Raw genomic sequence first — 26,643 nt, forward strand, 5'->3', positions numbered from 1 at the left:
GCTTCGCCGCCATGGACTGGACCCTCTGCAACCCCTGCAGAATGTATTGGGGGGCTCCCAGATACAGGGAGTTGCAGTAGTCCAGTCTACATAGAATTATACTCCTTACTACCAGGGGTCTTGTCTCCTCAGGCATCAATAGAAGTATCTGTCGCAATGCATTCAATAAGGCAAAGCAGACACTGACCGTTTTATTGGCCTGTGATGCCATTTGGAGGTCGTTGTCAATCAGGATACCCAGATTGCGCACGGTCTTAGCTGGAGCCAGGGGATCGTCTCCAGGAGTGAGTTTAAACTCTAGCGGCAGATGTTGTAGCCTTTTGCCAGTGGAGCAGTATACCACCTCTGTTTTCCCTTCATTAAACTGCAAAGAATTTTCTTTGAGCCAGCTGGCAGTCTGACGCATGCATTCCTGAAATATATCCATGGTCACTGCCTGCTTCCCCTCAAGGGAAAACACAAGTTGGGTGTCGTCAGCGTAGTTTACCAGGTCATCCCCCAAAGGATTTTATAATAGGGATCAGCGGGCGTAGATATATATTAAAGAGAATGGGGCTTATTGCCAAGCCCTGTGGTACCCCATGTCGTACCAAGGACTTAGCGGAGGCAAACGGGGTCATAGTTACCACTTGATGTCTCTCCGACAGGTACGATTGCAGCCACTTCAGAGCTCGGCCTCTCATGCCCATTCGCTCCAGCTTTACCCAGCAGCAGCTCATGGCTCACTGTGTCGAATGCGGCCGACATATCTAGTAACACTAGAACAGACGAGTAACCATTGTCGGCACGTATTTGCAGATTATCCAATATGGTGGCTAGGGCTGTTTCCATCCCATGTCCTGGGCGAAAACCAAACTGATCCCTATCCAGTAAGTTATTCTCTTCAAGGTAACCTGATAGTGACTTGCTTACCACCTTTTCCAGTATTTTTATAGGGTATGGCAGAAGGGATATGGGCCTAAAGTTTGCTGGGTTTATAGGGTCTAAAGAGGGTTTCTTAAGTAGGGGGTTACCACTGCCTGCTTCCAGGCCTCTGGTACCACCTCGTCTTCTAAGGATTGGCAACAAATTTGTTGCATCCAAGGAAGTAGTTCTTGCCCATATTCCTTCCAAATCTTATGGGGGAGGGGATCTAGAGGGGACCCAGATGAAACACTTTGAGCACAGCTGTGAAACAGCTCCTTGGTGAGGGGTGGAAAATGCTCCAAAGTTGTTTCTGCCCGAGGTTCCTCAGTTGTTATCTGGGGAAGTTCCTCCCAACCACTAATGGTACCCGGATCAAAACCTCCAACAATTTTAGCGATCTTTTCTTCAAAATGGTTTGCGATCTCGTCGTATAGTTTCTGTGATGCGACCACTTTATTACCTAAGCAGGCAGGACCGGAGAGATCACTTATGATGTTGAAGAGGGCTTTTGTGCTGTTTGGCGCATGAAGAATTGTTTTTGCAAAAAAAGTGCTTTGGTCTTGTCAATAGCCTCTTTATATTGAGTCTGTGCTGCTTTTAGCACTATCTTGTCTCCTTCTGAGTAGCACCTTCGTCACCTCCTCTCAGCCTGTCTACATGTGATACACATAAGTTTCGCCTCCTCACTATACCATGAGGCTGATGGCTTCCTTTTATTCTTCATCTGTTTTATGGGGGCACGTATGGTCAGTGTGTTAATAATATGTGTGCAATAGGATTGGTAGTTCTTATCCACCGAGACATCAGAAACAAAAAGATTTTGACTCGAGAATATGGGGCCTTGCCTATTTTTTACTAATCTTGCCCAGTCTCTTGCCTTACGGTAAGCCACTGAGCAGCTGTTGTCATTCGCTACTTTAGGCAAAACCGTTCTGAACTGGATTAGTGAGTGATCAGTCCAGCTTTGAGGCAGTACGCTGATCACCTCCGTCTCAGCCTGATTTGCGAATATTAAGTCCAGCACGTGCCCTCCTAGATGGGTGGGGTGGCATACTAGCTGGCTTAGACTGAGGTTTTCACTGGTGTGCCTCAGATCTCTCAGGTGATTTCCTAGGGTCCCGTTATCCCACAGGTTAAAATCTCCTAGGAGCAGCATTCTGGAGTGTGCAAGGGTCAGGGTGGCGATGGTATCAGCTAGTTCTTAATACTGTGTATCTAGGCCTGGAGGTCTATAGCAGACCATTCTAGTTAGGAGCCTTCCCCTTCTATCTTGTAGCGAGAAGCCTAATAGCTCAATCCCTGCAACCTCTTCGACCTGTAGTGGAGCGAAGTTCCATCTTTCTTTAAATATTACCCCAACTCCCCCTCCTCTTCCAGAGGCCCTAGTAATCTCAAGAGTGGAATACGGGGCACTAACCTTATGCGGCCTCACTGGTCGTCAACAGCCCCGTTAAGCGCCGCTATCAATTCAGCGGCGAGACTCATCACAGGATCAAAGAGATCCTCACATATATCACCAGACCTTGGAAACCTCAACTGGCTATCGTTTGAGGTTAGAATTCACCTGAAAATAGCATGTATGACGCACAAGGCCATACACCACAATTCCCTGAGCTACCTCACTCAGAAACTGGTACTATCTGCTGGTAACAGATCTTCCAGAAGCTCCAAGAATCTTTTACTGAAACCACAACGATTTGCCAAGAAAAAAACTTACAACCAGGCCTTCTCTGGAATGGCTCCCAGGATCTGGAATGCTTTGCCCACAGAAACAAGAATGAACCCATCTACTGCCGCCTTCAAAAAAGAGGTGAAAGCTATTTTCATGGCCAAATTCACGTGAATTACTTACGTTTTACTAGATGTTAATTATTAGTCTGTATTATTGAGCACCGTATCTTAATTGCTAGTTCTGTACTATTGAGCACATTATATCTGAGTCAACTACATCGTATTATTTTATGCAACTTTTTTCCTTTTTCCTTATTTACTCTTGCTTCCAATGTATGACATATAAAGTGCACTGATACCCGCAAGGGACTTGTTCACACTATATAAAACCTTCAAAATAAAATAATTGATGTACGCTGACAATTTCACCCTCTACATATGTGAGCCGCGGGTAAATCTGGAGCCAATGACACGCAATATGGCCCGCTTTGGAGGATATTTGGGAATTCAGATCAATCAGGGAAAATCAATACTCTTCCCGCTTACGTGTGCCATGACACAGTACGAGACTGAGTATCCACTGAAGTGGGAAGTGGAACCAACTAGATATCTGGGTATATGGTTAAGCAGAGACCTGAAGGAACCTTGGAAGGTGAATTATAGGCATGCAATGGACTGGCTAGAGAAGCACATTCAGATGTGAACTAAATTACCATTATTCCTCCCCGGGCGTATAACTAGTGCAAAAACAGTAGTACTCCGTAAGTTTTTATATCTATTTGTCAATGTTTTGCTCCCACTCACAGTGCAGTTCTTTAAGCGACTACTAAGCATGGGCGGATTTTGCGGATTCGCAATCCGCGAATTTGCGGATTTGCGTATTTGCGGATTGCAAAAATCCGCAAATTCCGCGAATTCTCGCGGATTTGCGTATTTTTTGGGGGGGTGTGTTCGCACGGGTTTCTGCAAGTTCGCGAGGGTTTTGTACAATTTCGCAAATTGCGAACTTACTTGTTGGGTCGCCAGTTTTGCGAACTTGTTGTTTCTACGTGCCCAGCCTGTTTGCAAGGCTTTCTTCATCACTGCCACCCTCTGTCACCACTGGCACTCTCTTTGGTCACCCATGCCACCCTCTGGCTCACCCATGTCACCCTCTGTGTCATCACAGCACCCTCTGGTTCACCAGTGTACATTATTGGGGCAAAGCAAAGCACTGCCATCCTCTGTCAACACTGGCACTCTGGTTCACCCATGCCACCCTCTGGCTGGCACACCCATGCCACCCTCGGTGTCATCACAACACCCTCTGATTGACCAGTGAGTGTACATTATTGAGGCAAAGCAAAGCACACCTGCTAAGTGCTTTAAGTTATGCAAACCGCAACACCTGCCCTGCCTCAACTGACATTAATGAAGGCTGGCACCTGCTTGTCTGCTCCCTTTCCTTTTTGTTGCATTGTAAAAAATTTTTAACAGGATGCAATGGCATACTTGTAACTATTCTGTGACTGTCAGAGCAGGGTCACACAATAGTTGCAAGTAGGCAACCGGATTCTGGAGGGCCCCTTCAGGAAGCACTACAGGGAAATGGTTACAAATGATGAGCTCGAACTTTTGCACCTGCTCGTTGGTTTTGCTTTTGCAAAACTCGTTTTTCGGTAATTTCGCCCTATTCGCTAGGCGCGACGTCGTGCGAAATCGATCGTGTAAGCCGCGAACTCGTGCGAGTTACCCCAAGGTTGAGTACGGGCGCCGCCATTTTGTTTGCGTGACGTATTTCCGTTTCCGCCCGCTATGTGTAATCTCGCGCGATGAGCGCCTTGCGAATACAAGTTCGCACGAGTTCGCGAGAGAAATCGCGTGCGAACTTACTTACACGCACGTGTTCGGGCGGCCATCTTGTTTTTCATTCATTCCTATGTGTCTGGGCATGGTGTTTCTATCCTCTGTATATCTCTGCCATCCTTTGCTTGTTTTATTTTTTTTTGATCTATTAAACTTTTTTTCTATCCCTCTTGTTTTCTAGGTCTATATTTTTGTGTTTTAGTCTACTTTTGTTTACTTTTCAACTACTTTTTTAAACTTTTATTTCCTTCTTCTCTACTCTTCTTCTTTTTCATTTTATCTCCTTACCTGCCCAGAACATGGTGAAGACTAAGAGTAAGACAGCTGTCAAGCTTCCCAAGACGGGCACCGCAGCCCGTGCCCGTCTCCCGTGTGGCCGCTTGAGGGCGGATATGGTGGTGCCCCGGGAGATCTTCAGCCCTGAGGAGGTGGGCTCACTGGTTTATTATGTGCAGCGCTGTCTCCCCAGGACCATCGCGGCAGGCGGCAGGATCGCTGCCGGTTACACCAACAGCCAGGAGCGTCGGAAGCGGTGGGGGCAGGTGTGCCGGGCCCTTTTTAACATCACGGGGGTCCAGCGCACCTATAATCAGGTGACCCACCGCTGGACCGATATCCTGGACCGGGAGCACGACCTGCTCGACCTGCTGGGAGTGGAGGTCCCCGGGCTTGGTGAGTAATAGTAGCAATTTTTTCATCACTCGTCACTACTCTGTTTTTTCTCCTGCTCTGTGTGTTATATAATATTGCAAATGTTTGCTTTAACTTTTTTACAAAGAGCAATAATGCTGCTGATTACATTGATAGGAGAGGTAAATTAATATTTCAACATCTTCTGTGCATTTCAGGTGCACTGCTCTCCTTCTCTGTGGCGGTGCCACTGCTTATTTGTTTTCTATTTTGTGTTCATTTATTTGGGCTGAGTAATGTATGAGTGTACTTTACAGAACTGCGTAATGCTAGACACAAAGGGGCAGATTTACAAGCCCCTTGCGCCACGTTTACGCTGCCTTACCTGACGCACAGCGACGTAAACGTGGCGCATCCCTGCGAGTCATGTACAACATGATGCATCTAGGGAGATGCGCCACGTTAAGACCTGGGCCTGCGCCACAATGGGAGCGTTCCCCCGCAGGGGAAGGGGGGGGTGGCGGTCAGGCAGATGTGCGCCTCGCAAAAGTGCCTGCGTGAAATCTACAAGATTTAACGCAGGCACTTCCGCGACGCTGCTACGTCAATTCTTTATGCCTGCTTGCTTGAAGCAGGCGTAAGGACTGATGCGGTATGTTGAGTATTGGGCAGCCCTGAGCATTGCTAGAGTTGCATCGCGCCTGCGACGCGACTCTAGAGATGCACCCCTCTTTCGTCACGAGATGCGTCACGCATCTGCCTACCCTTGCGCCAGGGTTTGCCGCATTGTAATTGCGGCGCATCTGCCGTGACGCAAGGTTAGTTTTGCGTTACGCATTTGTTCTGGTGCACATCTGGAGGTGTCCAGCTCAGAACTCGTAAGTATGCCCCTAAGTGTCAGATTAGCAATTACCTGCGCATCCCTGCAAAGTGTGAGGCACGCCAGCACCACCCATGGTGCGCCGTATTTTCAATGCGGCACGCCATGGTGCCAAAACGTCACCGAAGCGTTACGCATCGGTGCCGTAAAGGCGGCGCATTGATGGAGTTGCGTTGCAACGATGGCGCAGCTCCAGCAATGCTGCGTGAAGCCGTAAGTCTGCTTCATGCAGGCGCAGGGTTTCAGTGACGCATCATTGTCCTAAATGACTGATTGAAATTTTATCTATTCCCCATAGCCACTTTTAGCATGCGTTCCTGCGCAGGAACGCCCTCCCTTGCGCTGGAACGCTCCCTTATGGCGCAGGGCTTTAGAATGGGATGCATCTCCCATATGCGTCACGTTGTTAATATACGCCACACCATGGCGCCTCTCTTGTTGTGGCGCTGCGTCACAAAAGTGACGCAAGAACGGAGCAAAAGAGCTGCAAGGGGCTTGTAAATCTGCCCCTAGAGTAGAGGCTCAGGTGCAGTCCTTCCTTTGTAGCCCTCTTTTTGGCTGAAATAGTTGGTTCTTGTTCTTTCTAAATGTTTGATTTGGTTGACAAGGACATCGACAAGCAGCAATCATCAATTTTTTCTGTTCTTTCTTTCATGTTGTACGTCAGGTCCGCCCAGGGGCAAGCGGACAGAAACAGTGGATGCAGTGGCTCCAAAGGAGGAGGATGCAGGCCAGGGCGGCGAGTGCTCCTTTGCTGGCCCCAGTAAGTTTTCATTTAAATATAGAGGACCTATTGTTGTCCAAGCGTTCCTAATTTAATTTTTTTGAAACAGTGTTTAGATAGGAGCAAAATCAATAATACTACTGTTGCAGGGACAATTCTCCACAAACCAAACTATGGACACCAAAGACCAGAGTCATAATATTTCAGAGTGGTGTGTTTGGCACACTGTATAAACCTGGTAGTGTCAGCGGCACGGACTCCTCCTTGCAAAAATTACAAAACCTTTCGCTCAGTCACTCTAGTCTGGAGGACCAAAAACCACAGAGTCTATTCAAGTTTAAAAGCTTTAGTAAAAGTAAAAGTAAACACATATATTAAAATAAAGTTAGCTGGAAAAGGAAAAGTGCTTGGTGCTGAGTTGATGAGTAATGGAACACATTTCTTGTGGTCGAGCCGAGCTTTCACCTGGTTTAGTTGATGTTGCTCTTGTCTGTAGAAGTCCAGCGTCTGTCTGTTCAGAGGAAAATGATGTGTGTTAAAATTAAGCAAGCATTCATCAATTGTGACAAAAAAAAGCAGCAAGACAACAGCCTTCCCTGGAAGGAGGGACATTTTTACTTTAGACTAGAGTAGACAGTCAATTATTTTTTCTGTTGTTTTCAAATTTCTTCATTCCTAAACCAAATACTAGTGAGTGGTGTAATCTAACAGTCTTAAATATATTTTTTAGGTGGAACATCTGGTGGCGGGGCCAGCTCGGACGTGATCGTGATCGACTCCGAGTCTGAGGACTACTCTGTGGAGGATGCGGCGCCAGAGGACAATCAGACTGTGAGGAAGCAGGCAGTGGTGGTGGCGAGTACAGGTAAGCTGGATCATGGTACTATCTGACTCTTAGATAGCATATGATGTGTATCCAGTGCTGGCCCAGTGTCAAATTACAATATGGTAATTACAGCAGGCTGGGACCGACAGACAGATAGAGGCAGAGAGAGAGGAAGACAGAAGGAGAGAGAGAGAGAGGGAGGGAGCCAGAGGGAGGGTGAGGGAGGGAGACAGAGAGAGAGAGACAGCGAGGTAGAGGGAGACACAGGGAGACAGAAAGAGGGAGACAGAGAGAGAGAGAGAGAGAGAGGGAAACAGACATATCGCCTGGGCCTGGTGCAGATGATACGGTTGCTGGTGTGGTTAACGGCTCAGAGGAAAAGTCACTCACTTCTGCCAGATCTCTTTCATATGAAAGAGCACCAAACCATAAGCGCCCCACCTAGCCCCTCCATGCAGACGCCCATGATACTGGCCTGAATAGATTTGTACTGCGCTGGCTAGTTGCTAGTTGTACTGTGACACAACTTCCTGCTGAATCATTTTGTGTTAATCATATTTTTAAAGAGCATTGGTTACAGATTATGTCTTTCTTTCTTCATATAGTTGGTAATACTAAAACTGCAAAACCGAGCAGGAGTATGCTGGCTGTACTGGCCCGGCAACGGAGGCTGGATGCCACTGTTGCGCAATATCGCCGGCTGGTGGAAATGGAGGGGGACGACACGCACTCAAGTGCATCAAATGTAACATCTTCTGCATCCTCCTCCGTGACCCCACGTTCTGCCGGTAAGCGCAGTGCTCCAGCCAACCAGAGCCGTGCTTGAAGACGCCACCGCCGAGCAGCAAAGGCTGCACCTCCTCACAGTACTGTAAAGGCACGTTTGTGCCGTGCACTCCGCAGAGTGTCCAACCTGGAGGCGGAGGTCAAGAAATGGCAAGAGTACCAAAAGGTGATGGAGGGACTCCGTTTAGATCATGCTATGCTCCGGGAGGAGTACGATGCCCTGGCCCTAAGGCATGATGCCCTGGAGGCCAAAGTGAACAACCTGCATCCGTAGAGTGTCCCTTGCCCCTTTTTTAGAGATTTTTGGGGGTTGGAATTGGGAGTTGGGTTTTTTGGGGATTTTTGATGGACTATTTATTTGGGGTTAGGGAGGGTCTTGCGGGAGATTATTTTGTTAGGGATATAAATATACTTTTTCAAACTTTATCTGAGCATACCTGTTTTTTACTACTTTTGAGCCTGGTGGGTGGTGGTTTTGCAGTAAGTTCGTTTTAATGAACACTGTCATCGTGTTGGTTCACGTGTAATAGGCCAAATGTTTTCCAAAGTAAATGCCTGTCACAGAGTTTGTTAATTCAAGAGCCCTAGGACTTTACTGCTAGTACCACTGTCACTCTCTCGCCTCTCCGAATACTCCATTATACTACCTCCCATCCAAACGTTTACCTTACCTGTAATTTGTGTTTGAGGGCTGGCTCCACCTGGAATTCACAGTGTCCTAAGGCGTTCTGCAGCAGGGCCCCAACTGGAGTTTCCCGGCGTGGATTTTCTGCAAAACAAAAGCAATCAACATTAGAAATGTGGCAGCGGTGCTCACACAACCCAAAAACCTAGAAGCCCCACAGACAGCACCCCTGAGACAGGCAAGCGAGCAATAATAACGCCTAAACGTTCACGTGTAATAGGCCAAATGTTTTCCAAAGTAAATGCCTGTCACAGAGTTTGTTAATTCAAGAGCCCTAGGACTTTACTGCTAGTACCACTGTCACTCTCTCGCCTCTCCGAATACTCCATTATACTACCTCCCATCCAAACGCTTACCTTACCTGTAATTTGTGTTTGAGGGCTGGCTCCACCTGGAATTCACAGTGTCCTAAGGCGTTCTGCAGCAGGGCCCCAACTGGAGTTTCCCGGCGTGGATTTTCTGCAAAACAAAAGCAATCAACATTAGAAATGTGGCAGCGGTGCTCACACAACCCAAAAACCTAGAAGCCCCACAGACAGCACCCCTGAGACAGGCAAGCGAGCAATAATAACGCCTAAACGTTCACGTGTAATAGGCCAAATGTTTTCCAAAGTAAATGCCTGTCACAGAGTTTGTTAATTCAAGAGCCCTAGGACTTTACTGCTAGTACCACTGTCACTCTCTCGCCTCTCCGAATACTCCATTATACTACCTCCCATCCAAACGCTTACCTTACCTGTAATTTGTGTTTGAGGGCTGGCTCCACCTGGAATTCACAGTGTCCTAAGGCGTTCTGCAGCAGGGCCCCAACTGGAGTTTCCCGGCGTGGATTTTCTGCAAAACAAAAGCAATCAACATTAGAAATGTGGCAGCGGTGCTCACACAACCCAAAAACTTAGAAGCCCCACAGACAGCACCCCTGAGACAGGCAAGCGAGCAATAATAACGCCTAAACGTTCACGTGTAATAGGCCAAATGTTTTCCAAAGTAAATGCCTGTCACAGAGTTTGTTAATTCAAGAGCCCTAGGACTTTACTGCTAGTACCACTGTCACTCTCTCGCCTCTCCGAATACTCCATTATACTACCTCCCATCCAAACGCTTACCTTACCTGTAATTTGTGTTTGAGGGCTGGCTCCACCTGGAATTCACAGTGTCCTAAGGCGTTCTGCAGCAGGGCCCCAACTGGAGTTTCCCGGCGTGGATTTTCTGCAAAACAAAAGCAATCAACATTAGAAATGTGGCAGCGGTGCTCACACAACCCAAAAACCTAGAAGCCCCACAGACAGCACCCCTGAGACAGGCAAGCGAGCAATAATAACGCCTAAACGTTCACGTGTAATAGGCCAAATGTTTTCCAAAGTAAATGCCTGTCACAGAGTTTGTTAATTCAAGAGCCCTAGGACTTTACTGCTAGTACCACTGTCACTCTCTCGCCTCTCCGAATACTCCATTATACTACCTCCCATCCAAACGCTTACCTTACCTGTATTTGTGTTTGAGGGCTGGCTCCACCTGGAATTCACAGTGTCCTAAGGCGTTAGGGGACTCGTCAACGTAAGTTTCTTCATTGTGCAGAATCCAGGCATCAGCATTATGGGTAATGGATAGGGTGAGTCTGGAGGAGGAGGACTCAGGATAGACGACCAGGACTGAGTTCTTGTCAACTAACTGTTGTGAACCTGAGGAATGCTGCGGCATCAAAATCAAGACAGTTCTGTTGATGTGCTTGTTGTTTTATTGGTTGATTACAGTTTTGTTGGGAATGTGATGAAGCACTTGCTAAAGAAAGACAGACACACAGGAATAAAAGTGAATAAGGAGGACTAAATTTACAATTAATTAATGAATGATTGACTCATTTTCAGAACTCGCTGTCAGGGAAGCAGAACTCGTCCTCATACTCTGCTAAATCATCAGTCGGGGTTACTTCTGGTAACTGAGGAGAACTTTCCTCAGGTAGGTCGGTGTCCTCTTCTTCCTGCGTGGATTCTCGTACTCTGTAATCTGGTGGTATGAAGTGCTGGTTCATCTTTATCAAGGTGAGCCGCTCCACATTTGCGGGCAAGAGGCGGGACCTTTTGGAAGTCACAATGCCACCAGCAGAACTAAAAACACGTTCTGAGGACACGCTTGCGAGTGGGCAAGACAAGTAATTGATAGCCAGGTTGGTGAGCTCTCGCCATATTTTTCTTTTCCCATGCCAATACGCCAATGGGTCCTCAGTAATATTGACCTCTGTTGAGTCATCCAGATAGGCCTGCACCATTGAAAGAATGTCCTCCCGCATTCCTGTACTTTGCACTTCTGTGTCCTTTCTGGGACAAGGAAACCCTAGCTCACTTAGCCAACCCGCTTCAGACATATCGCCTGGGCCTGGTGCAGATGATACGGTTGCTGGTGTGGTTAACGGCTCAGAGGAAAAGTCACTCACTTCTGCCAGAGGCACAGATGCAGAAGTGCTTTTTTGGGACGCCTGATGGCCTGCTGATTCACTAGTAGTACTGTCTTCTCCTACAGTTTCCTTCCGCTCTCTTTCAAAATGAATGGCTGACTGAGCTAGCCAACCTTTGTACTCTGTAACATCCGATGTTTCAAAAGGAATTATTACTTTGCCAAACAATGGCTTTTTGTAACGTGGATCCAGAATAGTAGCACAAATGTAGTGCTGTTGTTTCTTGATATTTACAAGCCGTTTATTGCTAACTAGGCGTTGTAATAATCTCTGCGCCAACTCATGTGCTTCGTTCTTTCCAACGTCCTTTAATTGTGAAGACACCACCTTGACTTGGTGCTCGAGCTTCAGCAACAATGGGATAGCTTTGCTCAAAGAACAGTCCTCCCTGCTGACGTCACGCGTGAAGACCTCAAAAGGACGAAGCATGTCTGTCAGGCTTTTAACTAGCTGCCATTGCTCCACCGCTAGCATCATTTCTGTCGTATCACCACCCAGGTTGTAGAAATACTCATTGACTACTGGAAACAGCTCATGCAGACGCTCAAGCATGTAGAAGGTTGAGTTCCAACGTGTTGCCACCTCCTGGATAAGTGCTTTCACTGGCATTCTACGTTCATTTTGCTTGCGCCTCAGCTCCTTCCGGGCCTTAAAAGAATGGTTGAAATGTGTGCATATTCTTCTGCAGATGGTCAGTGTTTTGTCGACTGCAAGTTCTTTTTTCAAAAAATTTTGCACAACAAGGTTGATACAGTGCGCCAAACACGGCACTCTGAAATAGAAACCGTCCTCCATGGCCCTAACTACATTGCTGCCATTATCTGTAGAAACATAACCAACCTTGCATTTTCTTGGGGGCAGCCATTGCAAGACCTTTTTGTTAAAGTCAGCCAAAATGTGGACTGCAGTATGACTTTTCTCCATGTCAAACATGGCTAATGTGGCATGTTTACGAGCACCCTTAAAAATCTCGACCAAGTCACCACCTGCATTTATCTGTTTTATAACCCCTGAAAAAGAGACCCAGTGTGCAGTGATGCACATGTAATCAAGGGCTTGGCAACTGGTCCACATGTCTGTTGTCAGGTGTATAGTGTGAACAGCACTCTTCTTCAAAGCTTCCCCCACCAACTCAAGCACCTCTTTATGTAGTGCTGGAACAGCAACCCTGGCAAAATAGAACCGGCTAGGAACCTTCCATTTAGGGGCCAATGTTGCCACGAGTTCAAGGAAACCCACACCTTCGACAAACGAAAAAGGGAGAAGGTCCACCGCTAGCATTTTTGCCAGCTTAGTGTTATACAGGCGTACAGTTGGGAGGTTGCGTTGAAATTGCACATCTGAGGAGAACATGGCTGAAATGGTGTGCTGGACAAATTTACGGGATGATGCTGATGCCTTCTTCGACCCACTTCTGCTCAGTGTTGACATTTTCCGCATTGGTGTGTCTCCCAGACTCTCAGTGTGCCTCCTATGTGTTCCGGAGGGTGTGGTGCTGCCAGGGGTACTGGGTGCAACCGGACACATGTCTGACGCTTCTTCTACCTCCCCTTCATCTTCAGATGAAACACCTAGTATGGGTATATTTTGGCCACTTGCCCTTTGGGATCGCTTTCCCTTGATGTTTGCTAGATGCGGAAACCATTCGACAGCGTGCTTTCTTTCAAGATGACCTATCTGGCCTCCGGTTCCATAGTTGGTACCAGTCTTACCACGGCTAACGCTAGTCTTACAAATGCAACAAACGGCTATGTTATCATACTTTTCATGGACACTAAAAAAGTTCCAAACTGGGGACTGGAAACTTCTGGTTTTGCCGCACGAGGTGATACTGCTGCCAATGCCAGATGAAGCAGTGGTGGATGAGCCTTGCAGACATCTACTGGGTTGTGCAATTATTGCAGCAACCTTACTTGAGGGAGTCGAGCTGGATGGAGTCCCCCTCTGGGGAGAAAATATGGGAGCTGTAGGTTTTGTTGAACTTGTTGTACTACTTGACTGCGTTGGTGGTGCTACCAGTGGCACGTCGCCAGGGTCACGCTCAGCATGACGTCGGGATAGGGTATAAATGTCTGTCTGCTGCATGGCCGGTGTGGCTGGACTGACATGTGTGATGACTAGGTCATTGCTGTCATCCTGTTCAACAACATCAGAATGCACCACTTCATCAAGTCCGACGTTCGGATCCATAAGTATGAGCTTTCCGGGGCCCTTCCTTTTAACATTTGATACCTTTCGCAGCTCATGGTGTGCCTCCCTCTCAGACGTCAGAGATGGTTGCCAATCTAGATCCAGATCATCATCTGATGGAGCGGGGCTTGAAGAGGAACTTCTACACACCCTCCTTGATCTTTTCCTTGCTGGGGAGCTGGGAGAAAATGAATCATCAGGAGGAGTGGCTTCGTCTTCCTGACATGATACCCCGGCTCCAAAGTCAATTTCCTCCTGTGCCCCTACTTCTGGAAGAACAACCATTGTGGGCACTTGCACTGCTCCATGCGCCGCTACATGGGCATCTTCACTGACCTCTACTTGCAAGTCTCCATGGACCTCTCCTTCTCGGTCTTCTCCTTCTCGGCCTTCTCCTTCTCGGCCTTCTCCTTCTCGGCCTTCTCCTTCTCGGCCTTCTCCTTCTCGGACAGCTCCTTCTCGGACAGCTCCTTGCGCATGTACTTGTGCTTGTACTAGTAGCCCATACAGTTGTTGTTGCGGCTTTGGTTGTTGAATAGTACTTGTGAGATGAGTTACAACCTGTGTTGATGGTGTGCTGCTACTTTCTTGCGATGAGCCAACATCACTGGTCGTTGGTGATTTAACCATTAAACCGGCTACCTGTGCAGCACTCATGGTGGGCCTTTGTTTTCCCCACAAAAATTTAGTGGTGGTGCCACCAGTCTCCTTGGTAAGTGGTGCCACTTGCTTCTTCTTCTCCTTAGTAGAGACATCTTTCTTGCTAGAGGACCTATGGGCACCTCTTTTTGGAGCCATCTTCTTCAGATGTCGGAACAACAGGCCTCACCAGGACTTCTTCCTGGCACTGATGCTCAACGATGATGCGGATTTATTGACTTTATGCACCTACAAGCAAACGAAGACAGAGGAACATCAGTAAATATATGTTGCATATGTAGCACTTCAATAATTAGTTTCCAAGTAGGCATTTATGAATACACTCGTGCACACCACACAATATGGAAATTTCAAAATTAAGAATTGCTAAATTTTTGGGAAACAGGAATTTAACATTGATCCAAGAGAGCACACACAGAGAGGGTTATAGTTTCATGTACCACTGACTCTCCCTGGGCACAATGGGTGAAAGCAAGGCAAAATGGGTGCAGGCCTATGGCACAAAGCTCACTGCCTGCCTTCAAAATGGCCGCTTGACCCCCATCCACATGGCCAGGACCATGCCTCAAAATGGCCACCACCAACATAGCCAGCCCCCAACCCCTACTCCAAAAAGTCAAAAAACACAACACAAATCAAATCACCACAATCCAATGCCATCCATCAAGTTTCAGAAGGCTTATGCTGCCTGCTGGTGGTTTTCTGGTGCAAAATTGCAATTTTTACAATTTCGCGAGTGCGAGATTGTTGCTTCACGGCGCGAACGTGCCGAAAAACCAGCAAAATCCACGAACAGACCGATTCTGGGCCCCCTGGCCATAATGGATGAAATCAGAGCACACTGGGTGCAGGCCTATGGCACAAAGCACACAAACTGGCTTAAAAATGGCCCATAGACCCCCACCCACACGGGACCAGGCAATAAAATGGCCCCCACCCACATAACAAGCCCCCAACACCACCCCAAAAAGTCGTAAAACACACAAAAATCACCACAATCCAATGCCATCCATGCCCTGGCCAGAATCATGTAAAAAAAAAATTCAACAAAACAGTTGTATCATGCATGCACCCATAACTAAGCCTGGTGGTTTTCAATTCATGTGCAGATTTGTAATTTTTACAATTTCGCGAGTGCGAGATTGTTGCTGCGCGGGACACGAGCAGTGCGAACACAAGCAAAAACATCCTCAGCTCGCGAACTTGCAGATTTTCCCCCCAAAAAAGTCGAAAAAAAAGCAACACACACAAAAATCACCACAAACAAACAACATCAACTTACTTCTTTTGTGAAATCAAATTTCGAATCCAAAAGTAATCCAAAAGGCCTCAAATCTAAATATCCAGCAGCAACCACAAAAAGTAATCCTTCCCAGTCAAGATCGAAATCAAAGTGGCCAGGAAATGGACTAAGCAATGGGAGGAGCTTGCTGGACAGGAACAGGAAGTTGAAGACTGGGGCACTTCCTTCACACCACCCCTATGGGAGGAGCTTGCTGGACAGGAACAGGAAGTTGGAGACTGGGCCACTTCCTTCACCCCTCCCCAATTGTAATTTTTGTACTTTCGCGAGTGCGAGATTGTTGCTGCCCGCGCCGCGGCCCGCGAGCAGTGCGAACACAAGCAAAAAATCCGCTTCGCACGGATTTGCGTATTTTCGCCACATCCGCGAGAGTTCGCGGATTGCGGATTTACCGAAAATACGAAAAATCCGCGAGCGTAACGGATTTTACGCCCATGCTTAGCGACTACTATCCAACATGATCACACTCGTGTGGCCGGGCTGACAGCCGAGGATATCATATGAGCTCCTTAGGTTGCCACCGGCGTGCTGAGGACTGTGTGCGCCGGACATGCAGTTTTATGTCCTATGTATTCAGGCGAGCTTCTTACACTTTTGGCTCCCTCCCACCCCTTTCCAACCACATTTAGCTGTGGAGCAGGACCAGGCGTCCCCAAGGCTGCTTGCAATAGCATTGTTCCAGCCATACAAGGCACCCAAGGCCAAAATAAACACTGTGGAATGTGTGCGTTGGGGATGGGAAGGCGTCCGTCGATGAGCTGGGCTTACACTATCTGCGGCATCTGCACCACTGGCGGACAATCCCACGTTACCCCCGCTACAGGACAGGGGTGCTGCCGATCGCGCAAGCACACCGGGCATCAAAATATTTACAGACTTATAGCCAGAAGGCCAGTTTCTTTCCCCATTAATTGGTACTAACACCTGCGAGCTCACGCCAATAGATACACTACTGTACTATCAAATCAGAGCGACCTGCCGAACTCTACACGCCACATTTCCTCCACCCCACCTGTCTCCACGGCATTGGAATACATTCACACAACTACATCGCCATGTAAACTTATCACCCGACTTTATTCACTCATGCTGACTGCTTCCCTGGTAGATGCCTCAAAAGCCCAGGTGGCATGGAAGAGGGATCTGAGCTTGGACATACTTGTAGCGCAGTGTAACTATTGTTGCGGTCAAACTGAACATCTATCCCATGACTACAGACAGATTAATGCGCTTCAACTATTTACATAGGGCCTCATTTATGAGGCCGTGCGTCACTTTTACGCCGCCGGTGCGTCACCAGCAGCGTAAAAAATGTGCCTTGTTGCACCTTATTTACAAAGTGACGCATCTAGGTAGATGCGTCACTTTGTAAACCCCTGCACCACATTATACCTGCGCCAGGTATAATGTATGCAGGGGGCGTTCCGGCGCAAGAAAGGGTCGTAGAAGTGACGCAGTGAAATCTATAAGATTTCAATGCGTCACTTCTAGGACACAAATGCGTCAATTTCTTAAGCCTGCCTCACATCAGGCGTAAGACTGACGCAGGGCCTTTCACATGGGGCTTGCCCCATGTGAAAGGATGCATTGCTGGAGTTGCGTCACTTTTGCGACACACACCAGCAATGCATCACTTTTGCGCCATACAGATACATCAGAAATACTGACGTATCTGTAACTCCTTGTGCCATGATGCGTCATACTGTAAATATGACGCATCATTAATGTCGCAAGGAGGGCACAGTGAAAAGTGACGCATCGCTGTTTTCACGCAGCGATGCGTCACTTTTCGTAAATGAGGCCCATAGAACATACCGCACACACTTGCAACTGCACAGAATGGGACTGTCCGGGGACTTGAGCTGCTTACGCTGTTCTGCGCCAGAGGCTACGTTCTTGCACCTGGCCAGGTATTGCCTGAGGGTGGCACACTACTGGTCGACTGTCTGTGGCACCGTTGGTCCCATTATAGAGGCCGTCTTCCCACCTGATACCGTGGTGTGTCTCCTTGAGAATGTCGAAAAAGCTCCAGACGCGCTCCACCGCCTTATTGCTATGCTACTCTTGCTGGTTAAACGCAGAGTGGTGATACACTGGGGACGAAAGCCGATACCCACTAGTAGAGCATGGTTGATGGATGTCTCTTACTGCTAGGAGCAATTAACCACATATTGGGATCTCATGCCTCCAGAGACCCGCCCTAAGGACATTTGGGAGCCCTTCACCACTTACATCTGACAAAAAGTAACCGACGAGACAGACATACCCGACCCTGTAGCTCCTAGAGCCCAGGCTGCTCTTTGTGATGACCCTCTGCCGGGTCGTGATGTCTTGCCGCTCTTCCTGATGTGTACCGTATGGCCTGGATAAGAAGACTGACCAATATTTGTTACAGTCATTCTACTGTTGACTGTGATATGTGCAGAATTATACAGTATACTTTGGTGCTTGAAGATACAATGCATTGAGACACTGTGCTGTTGCCTAAGCGTGACCCAGTTGGGGGAATTCTTCTTGACTTGTATGTCTTCCTGAAAAGTACACATAAATAAAAAAATAAATCATGCCAAAATCTCCTGCTAAAGACAACCTCGTTAGAGCAAAACACTATCTGTATTGACCCCACTAGAGAAAGCTAGAGCCTAGCAGTCAGGAAACTTTTGTTTTATTCAGTTGGTGAAGGGTAGAACAGTACAGGCCTTTCTTTATTGATGTGGGAGGAGCTAGGTTATTTCCTTTTATTGTTTCGGTGATGAAGGGGAGTAGAGCAGTATAGTTCTTTCTTTATTGCAGTAGGAGGAGATAGGTGAAGTCCCTTCTTTTGTTTCGATGCTAAAGGGGAGTAAAGTAGCATAGTCCTTTCTTTATTGCGGTATTGTCCTTTCTTTGTTGCTGTGAGCTTTGAGGACAAAAATTGGAGAGAGTGTTGTGCAAATCGGAGGGAGACAAAATGGAGGCCAGGGAGGGGCCAGTGGGAGCAGAGTGGCCGACCATCCTGTCCGGGCCTCCATGCTGCCCAAGAGCCTTCCCCAATGTCAGGAGATCATTGTGTAGACAGTGAAGGCTACTGTACCCGTAGCATTTATTTCCCATTGCTTCTCCATTGGTATTGCCTCATTATGAATCTTTATTTATTTGTCCTCATGTTAACAGCTGTCTGTGTGCTTAAAGTAATTGGTACTCTTGACTTCACCGCAGGTTTAATACCCTGATGTTCAGGAGTGCTCAGTAAGCCGGTTCCCTCTGGGTCTCAAACCTGATAGTATTTTGGAAGGGACATTGAAACGGGTCCCTATCGGGCAGATAATATCTGAACAATTTAAACATAGTAGAGAGGCAACCTTGGACAAGAACATAAGTAAGATCAATGTGCTAGATAAACACAACGAACAGATGAGTGGAGAGGTCTTTTTGTAGATTTTTATGATTCTTTATTGAGAGTCATCTGATAGATAGAAAAAAAGTTCAGGGCAGCCAATGCGTTTCACCCAGTTATGCGCTTCTTCAGGCTGCAAACATATGCAGAAATGACTTACATTACTCACTTATACAAACACCGTAATTTACATATAATCACCGTATACACAAATACAATACAAGATAATACCTTAAAAAATAAATTGTTGGCGGAACAGTAATTGCTAAATGCAAAGTCTACCTAAATCTATGCAATACAACATTGCTATTCATTTTGTATATATATATGTCATACATAACATTGTTATATCTGGAACTTAGAAAGCTAGAGAAATACATTTATTTGTCATACATTACTCAATTCTGTACTAACATTTTATACACTCATCCCTGTTAACAAAACCAAACTCATTGATTCTCAACACCATTTACTGACGTTTTGAATTCTTTTTTTTTTAGTTTAAAAGGAAGTTTATTTCAAGAAAAGATTGCAACCAGAAAACATACATTATAATCAAAATACAAAATAAACAGCAATCCAATACATAATAATAAAGCACAAGATATAGAAGGGGAAAAGGAAGGGAAAAGAAAGAAAAATAGAGGGATGAACGACAAAAAGAAGAAAAAGGTAAAGAAAGAAAAGGGATGGGGCAGGAAAACAATAACATTTCATTATGCAAGATGCCTAAAATATATCTAAAGAGATAAACGTTGCTAAATAAAATTCTTTAACTGTAAACAATGAGAAAATGCTTATATAATACAATTAAATATTACTATAGAAACACAACCACTTCATGGTGGTTTAGGGACTTCCTCAACAGCAGGATTATGTAAGGAACGGGAAGAAGCAGAAACATCAAGAAAATTAGTAATTGGTATCCATAAGAGGTCACGTTTAATAGAAAGAGATAGGAGGGAGACATAAGCTCTATCCAATCTGTGGTTGTAGAAAACACCATACCACCACGCTTGAAAAGAGACGTTTGATGTATCCTTCCAGGATTTAGTGATCTGTTGAAAAGCCACTGCCAAGAGCAGGTCAATAATAGAAGTATTAATGGGCAAAGAGGACCAAACCTCAGACAAGCTACCTAGGAAAATGTGAGTGAGAGAATAGGGAAAATGTGTAGAAAAAATGGAATTAATTTGTTGCCATACTTTAGACCAAAAGAGATGAATAAGTGGGCAAGTGAAAAGCATATGTTTGAGATCAGCACAAGGAGAGGAGCAGGACCAACACGTGGATGGGAGAGATGAGTCCATAATGTGTAATCGGGCAGGAGTGATCAGGAGTCTGTTGTAAATAAAAAATAAGGTCTGAGTAGTATTAGCTGCTCTAGAAGATCTTCTTATTTTATTCCAAATGTCATGCCATAACGAAATAGAAAAAGTATCAGCCAAATCAGATTCCCAATCAAGTTCCGTCTTGGATTTATCTCTATCAAGAGGAAAATCATGGATTTTTTTATAAATTTGCGAAGCCGAAGGAGAAGACAAAAGGAAAGGAAGAGTAAGAGAAGAGGATACAGGAGGAGAAGAAGAAGTAGGAAAAGAATTATAAGACGTTTGGAGAGCCACGCGCAACAAATGATACTTATTAAGAAAGGAAGAAGGAAGAGCAAAAAGAGATTGAAGGGACGAGAAAGGAAGGCAAAGGCCATCATGAAAGCATTGATGAACCCAAAAAAGACCACGAGAATACCAATCTTTCCAGAAGAACGTTCTGTTATGAATTTTAACAGAAGGGTTATACCATATGGGCGAAGATAAAAATCGAGCGCGATCATCAAGACCAGTGAGGAAAAAGGGTAAGAAGAGTTTCCTAGCAAGTTTAAGAATAGGAAGAGACATCTTAGATGGAACGCCAGAAAGAGAAATACATTCTTTGAAGGTAAAAGTATGGAAGAAGGAGGATTCAAGTGTGACCCATATCGGAGGTGAGGAAAAACCTGATACCGCGTCTAATAAAAAAGGAGTTGAGTGAGAAAGAAAAAATGAAGAGTGGTAGGACGCGAAATCCGGAAAGTTAACTCCACCTAGAAACTTGGGACGTTTAAGTTTGGTAAAAGATATCCTAGCTTTTTTATGTTGCCATAGAAATTTTGAAAGGACAGAATAAATGGTTTTGAAACAGGACTTAGGAAGGTTAACCGGAAGGTTAGAAAGAAAAAATAAAATTACCGGAACCAACATAATTTTAATAGAGTCTAATCTGCCCCACCAGGATAAAAATAAGGGATGCCATCTAGTCGTGGAGGCTGTTAGATTATCAATTAAGTTTTTAATGTTTAAAGCCACTGTATCTTTAATAGATGGGGTAAAGTCAAGACCTAAATATTTGATTTTATTGGGACTCCAATGGAAGGACGAAAGTAAAAAATCAGCATGGAAACAATATTTATTAAGAGGGAGAATTTCACATTTGTCAACGTTAAGTTTATAACCAGAGACTGATGCATAAGAAGAGACTTCGGATAAAAAAGCCGGAATAGATGTGTGAGGGTGAGATATAAACAGAAGAATATCGTCTGCATATGCAGATAGTTTTAATTGAGTGTCTCCATATGGAAATCCAGAAATATCGCTATTTAATCTAATTTTTGACAAAAATGGTTCCAAAGAAAGGATAAAAAGTAAAGGAGAAAGAGGACAACCTTGGCGAACACCACGGAAAAGGGGGAAAGAAGAAGATACAAGACCATTAGCAAAAATAAAAGACCTAGGAAAGGAATATAGTAGGGAGATGTAAGATATGAATGTAGGGCCAAACCCAAACCAAGAGAGAGTAGAAAGCATAAAGGACCAATTGACTCTATCGAAAGCCTTCTCTGCATCCAATGCAATTGCAGCTAAGGAGTGTTTGAAAGTGGGGGACCTACTAAGAACGTTAAAGAAAAGACGGGTATTATCCGAGAGAAGGCGTCCCTTGATGAAGCCACATTGTTCCGAACCGATCAGTAGAGGAAGAATTTTATCTAAACGAAGAGCTAAAATCTTAGCAAATATTTTGTAATCTAAATTAATTAATGAAATAGGCCTATAATTTTTACAGAGAGTATGATCCTTGTTATCCTTAGGAAGGAGACAAATAAGAGCTTCTTGGAAGGTACCTTCAGATTTCTGAGAAGATATAAAAAAGCTGAATAAATGGTGGAGTTTGGGAACAAGAAAAGAGGAAAAATGAGAATAAAATTCTATAGAGAACCCATCGGGACCCGGTGCTTTACCTTTTTTGAGGACATGAATGGCATCCAAAATATCTTTGGGAAGGATATCCTTATCTAAAGAGGAAAAATCAACATCGGTCAGTTGAGGACGAGGAATAGAGGCTAAGTAGTGATCAATATCGGAGGGTACAGGAGGAGATTCTGGAGTATAAAGATTTTGGTAAAAAGCAGAGAATTCATTTAAAATGTCCTCATCCTTATGAAGTACAGTATTAGAGGAAGAAACAATCGAATCGATCTTCGTTCGCTCTTTTTTGATTTTAAGGTAGTTGGCAAGAATATTCCCAGCCTTGTTTTGGGCAGAGTAAAATTTAGCACTAGACTTAAGTAAAAACAGGTTGGCTGAGTTGGTAGTTGTTGGACTTGGCCCTTAGGGCAGGTTCACCCCTAAACTTTTTGCTTTTATGTGTGACCCTGTGTCAGTGATTTTTGGGTCTCTGCGCACTTTCCCCTGGGTCCCAGAGTGAAAGTGCGTGCGTGTAGTATGGCTGGCCTGCCCTCCCATAGGAATGCATGGGGAATGTGTGTGTCCCTGGTAGTTCCTGATGCGTGGGGAGTGCAGGCTCGAGTTTAGTATGTGTAAACTCGTGAGAGTGAATGCTGCGAGATGGTGTATGCGGCATGTATGTGTCTAGAAGGGAAGTGCTACTTCTGGACATTGATGTGCATGTGCAGTGAGGGTGCTGGAGCGTGATTGGCTGGAGCTGGCTGGCATGCCAGGCTCCAGGAAGTCTGGATGGGTCTGCCCGGTGGTGAGTGGGAGATTAGCATGAGTGATGTGTGGGAGGAGTGTACCTGTGTCCTGGATGGGCTGGGTTTTCCCCACACAATGCTGGCTCCGCCCCCCTGTGCTGTGTCTAACGACCCTAGCCTCCCCAGTGAAAGAAATGGGTGGTTGGGCCATCAAGAGTGCTCCCAAGCCAGCTGCAACTGGTTTTCCCCCCACCCTGCACCTTGAAACAAAGGATTTGTTAGTATAAGAAGGGGCTGTGTCCCCTTAGAAAATGTTCTGCTTTTGAATCCTGCCAGAGGGGGCTGTTGCTGCTGCTGGGCCAGAGGACCGCCACTTGGACTGTCTCCCTGCCTGGAGACCCAGTGTGCTGGCTCTGGGCCCAGCCTTGCCCCCCCTGCCTGCCTAGGAGGCCTTTTGCTGGGCTTGTTGGCCCCTAGCGCCTGGGAGCGCTTTGTTTGGGCCTCTAGCGCTTGAGAGCGCGTTATTTCGTCCTAGCGCTAGGAGCGCTTTATTGGTGAGAGCCGGTGCCCACCCGGCATTTGCCCCGTTGTTTGCCGATCTGGGAGCCCCCTGGCAGGTGCCCACCCTGCCAGGGTCATTGCCGCCCAAGCGAGTGCCACCTCGCTTTTAATTGTGAATTCCCGGGAGGCTACCCCGGATTGCGGCGAGAAGTTCCTGTCTGCCCAGCAGCGCAACCCGGAGCCTGGGGGCTCGTCTGCAGGGCCGCGCTGCCATTGGCTGTCCCGCCAGCCTATCGAGTATCAGCCTGGCCGGAGGGTTGCCCGGCAACGGAAGGAGCGTCCTCGAGGACGTCCGAGAAATGGCGGCCTAATTGCGGCTGGGGCGCTGGCCGCACGTACTGCCCAGGAGGAAGAGGGACAACAGGACGACCCGGAAGTACTGTTGGTCCCGCGGGGCTCCCGTGGCCTGGGAGAGCCCCGCCGACGGCCGAGGGTGCGTCGCCATCAAGGAGGAGGACGAGAGCCTACCCCGCCTCCTCCGGACCCAGCGTGTAGCTCGCTCCGCACCGGAGCAACAGAGGAAGTCTGCATCAACCGCCGGAAGGAGCCCCCGCCTACAGAAGTGCCGGTAAGTGAAGCCGGCTGGGCGGGAGCTCCAAGTCCAGGGCAGTTGGGAGAGAGGGGGGAGGTCGGGGCACATTGCTGGTGCCCGCCCCCCCCTCCAGTGTGCAGAGCCCCGGGGCTCCAACGACCGGGGCATTTTTGTCGATAGAGCCTGCAAGGCTCAGGGCATAATTTGGTAGTTGAGCCCGGGAGGCTCAAGGGGGCAATTATTTCACGAGCCCTGAGAGGCTCTAGGCGCCCCATTTTCACTTTGAGTCCCCAGGAGGGGGACTCCAACGACGGGCCAGTGTTCTCCAGTCCCCCCAGAGGGGGTGACTCCCACAGAAAGGCGCCACAGTTGTATTTAGAGCCCTGAGAGTCTTGAAGTGCCAGAGTGTTAATTAAGAGCCCAGAGAGGCTCTAGGGGCAATTCTTTTGGCCAGAGCCTGCGCGGCTCCAGCGTTGGCCCCATCCTCATCTCCAGCTGCCCAGCACTTTGTGGGCAGCTGCCACGTTTAGGCCCTGACATTGGGACACAGGGACAGTCACAGGTGGTGACTTGTGAGTTTGGCGCCATTGCAATTGTACTTTTCTTACACCTCTGAATGGGTAGTTTATTCATCATGTGTGGTGCTTTTACACCTCTGAATGTATGCATTGCATCATGTGTTATGTTCTTACACCCCTACAGGTATTGTGATATGTAGGTGGTTGTTTTCTCCCTAGTACAGGTGGTGCTAGTCAGGTCCTGTTACCAGTGATTACTGGTTGTGTGCTCTATTTTTATATTGTGTGCTACAGTGATTTTACTTTCTACAAGTGCTAAGTTCTAAAAGTGCATACCCTTGACAGTGGTCCAGGTGGCCCTGTCCTGTACATAAACCCATGTAAATTCTACCCGTGCCTCTGGCACAGTGTAACAAGATGTGTGTCTTATCTAATGTATGTTCTTATAATACAAAGGCTGTTTTTATATAACCTTGTGTGGAGTTTCCTTTGTGGTGGGCCTTTGGGTGTTGTTTCTGGGGTGCGTGCGCAAATACTTAACCTACATCGCCTCCAAGTTTAGCCTTGCTGCTCGCGCCACGTTACCTAGAGGGTGAGCAGGGGTTATCTTGGCGTGTAACTCCCTTGCCCTGACTTGGGAGTGGTGGTCTCTGACTGACTTTGGCGAAAGCCCTGGCCAGCCAGGGATCCCATTTCCAACATTGGCGGCAGCGAGTGGGATAAGGATTTGTGTTTGCGTTGTACCACAGTAGCGGCTGGCCGCACTTCAAAGCTCTACATTTTTAGATAACCACATTTTTGGGGATTATTGTTGGTAAAATTCCATTGTTTCTTCTCCTGAAGAGTGTCATTTTATAATTGTGTCCTGTACATTTGTCCCCCGCCCTGCTTCCAGAGTTTGGTACCTGTGTCGCTTTTGGTCAGGTTGAGAAGTCAGGGGTGGTAGAAACTGCCTTACCGATCCGAGGGGAGGATGTGAGTGGATGAATGGTGTGTTTTCCTGGACGCATGAGTATGAGTTCTCTTTGATAAGGAGAGTGTTGAAGTTTTGGAATTGTGTACTCTTACTTCAGACTGCTAAGGTCCCTTGTGTTGCACGTGTCTGTGAGCACCTGTTAAGATGGAATCTCCTTTTAACCTCTGTGGCCTGTTTAGGTACAGTATGCATGAGTTGGTGCGGTTTTGTGAGGCGAGAGACATCACAGTGAGTGAGTCAGACACCCAGTCCAAGCTTAGGGATAACCTGATCCTATGGCAGAAGGATGACTGGGAACGTGAGCACAGTGAGAGAGAGAGTGCCCGGGCTGCACGCCATGAGGGTGGTGGGTCTGAGGGGAGCCCTGAAGAGTCTGATGTGGAGAGTGAGTTTGACAGTGGATGGGCGCCAGCAGAGAGCGAGTACCCCCTAGATAGGGAGTCCCTTGCTGGGTCCAGTGTCAGATGTAGCACCCCATCCCTTTCCCTGTCCCCAGATGAGTGGTTGGATAGGAGAGAAGAGAGGGAGCACCAGCTGGCCATGGAGAAGCTCAGTTTAGAGTATGCCAGAGAGATGGCGCAGCTGGGTGTGAATGAGCGGATTGCGGAGGCTGAGAGAGCCCTGGCCAGGGAGAAGATAGCCCTAGAGAGTAGGTTATCCCCTGACCGCAGTCCTAGGTTTCTGGATTCCCCAGGGAGGGTTGGATCCAGTGGTGGCAGCAATAGAGAGTTTGGTGCGGGAAGTGCCATGCCCCGTTTCCAACGAGTGGTACCTTGTTCCCGAGAGGACAGGTACAGATTGAAGTTCAGGGGCAGTAGGAGACTGCCTCTCCAGGATTGGGCGGACTATGTGGATGATTGTCATGATGCCCTGCTTGATTGGCTAGAGGTTCATGGGGAACCTGATTTTGAGGGTCTGCTCAACCTGGTTATCAGAGAGCAGCTGTTCAATTGTTTTGTGCCAGAGTTGCGCAAACACCTGTCAAGAGGTGACTATGTTAGTCCTTGGAAGCTTGCAGAGGAAGCAGACCGCTGGGAAGGTGCCGGAGGTTCTGACACGTCATGGGTGAGTGAACCCGAGAATAGTGGGTCAGGTATCTTCCAGACCAGTGTGGTGGAAGAGGCTCAGAGTAGCCCAGCTAGGTCCCAGTGT

The sequence above is a fragment of the Lissotriton helveticus genome, chromosome 6 (genome assembly GCF_964261635.1).
Source record: "Lissotriton helveticus chromosome 6, aLisHel1.1, whole genome shotgun sequence".
Taxonomy (NCBI): Eukaryota; Metazoa; Chordata; class Amphibia; order Caudata; family Salamandridae; genus Lissotriton; species Lissotriton helveticus.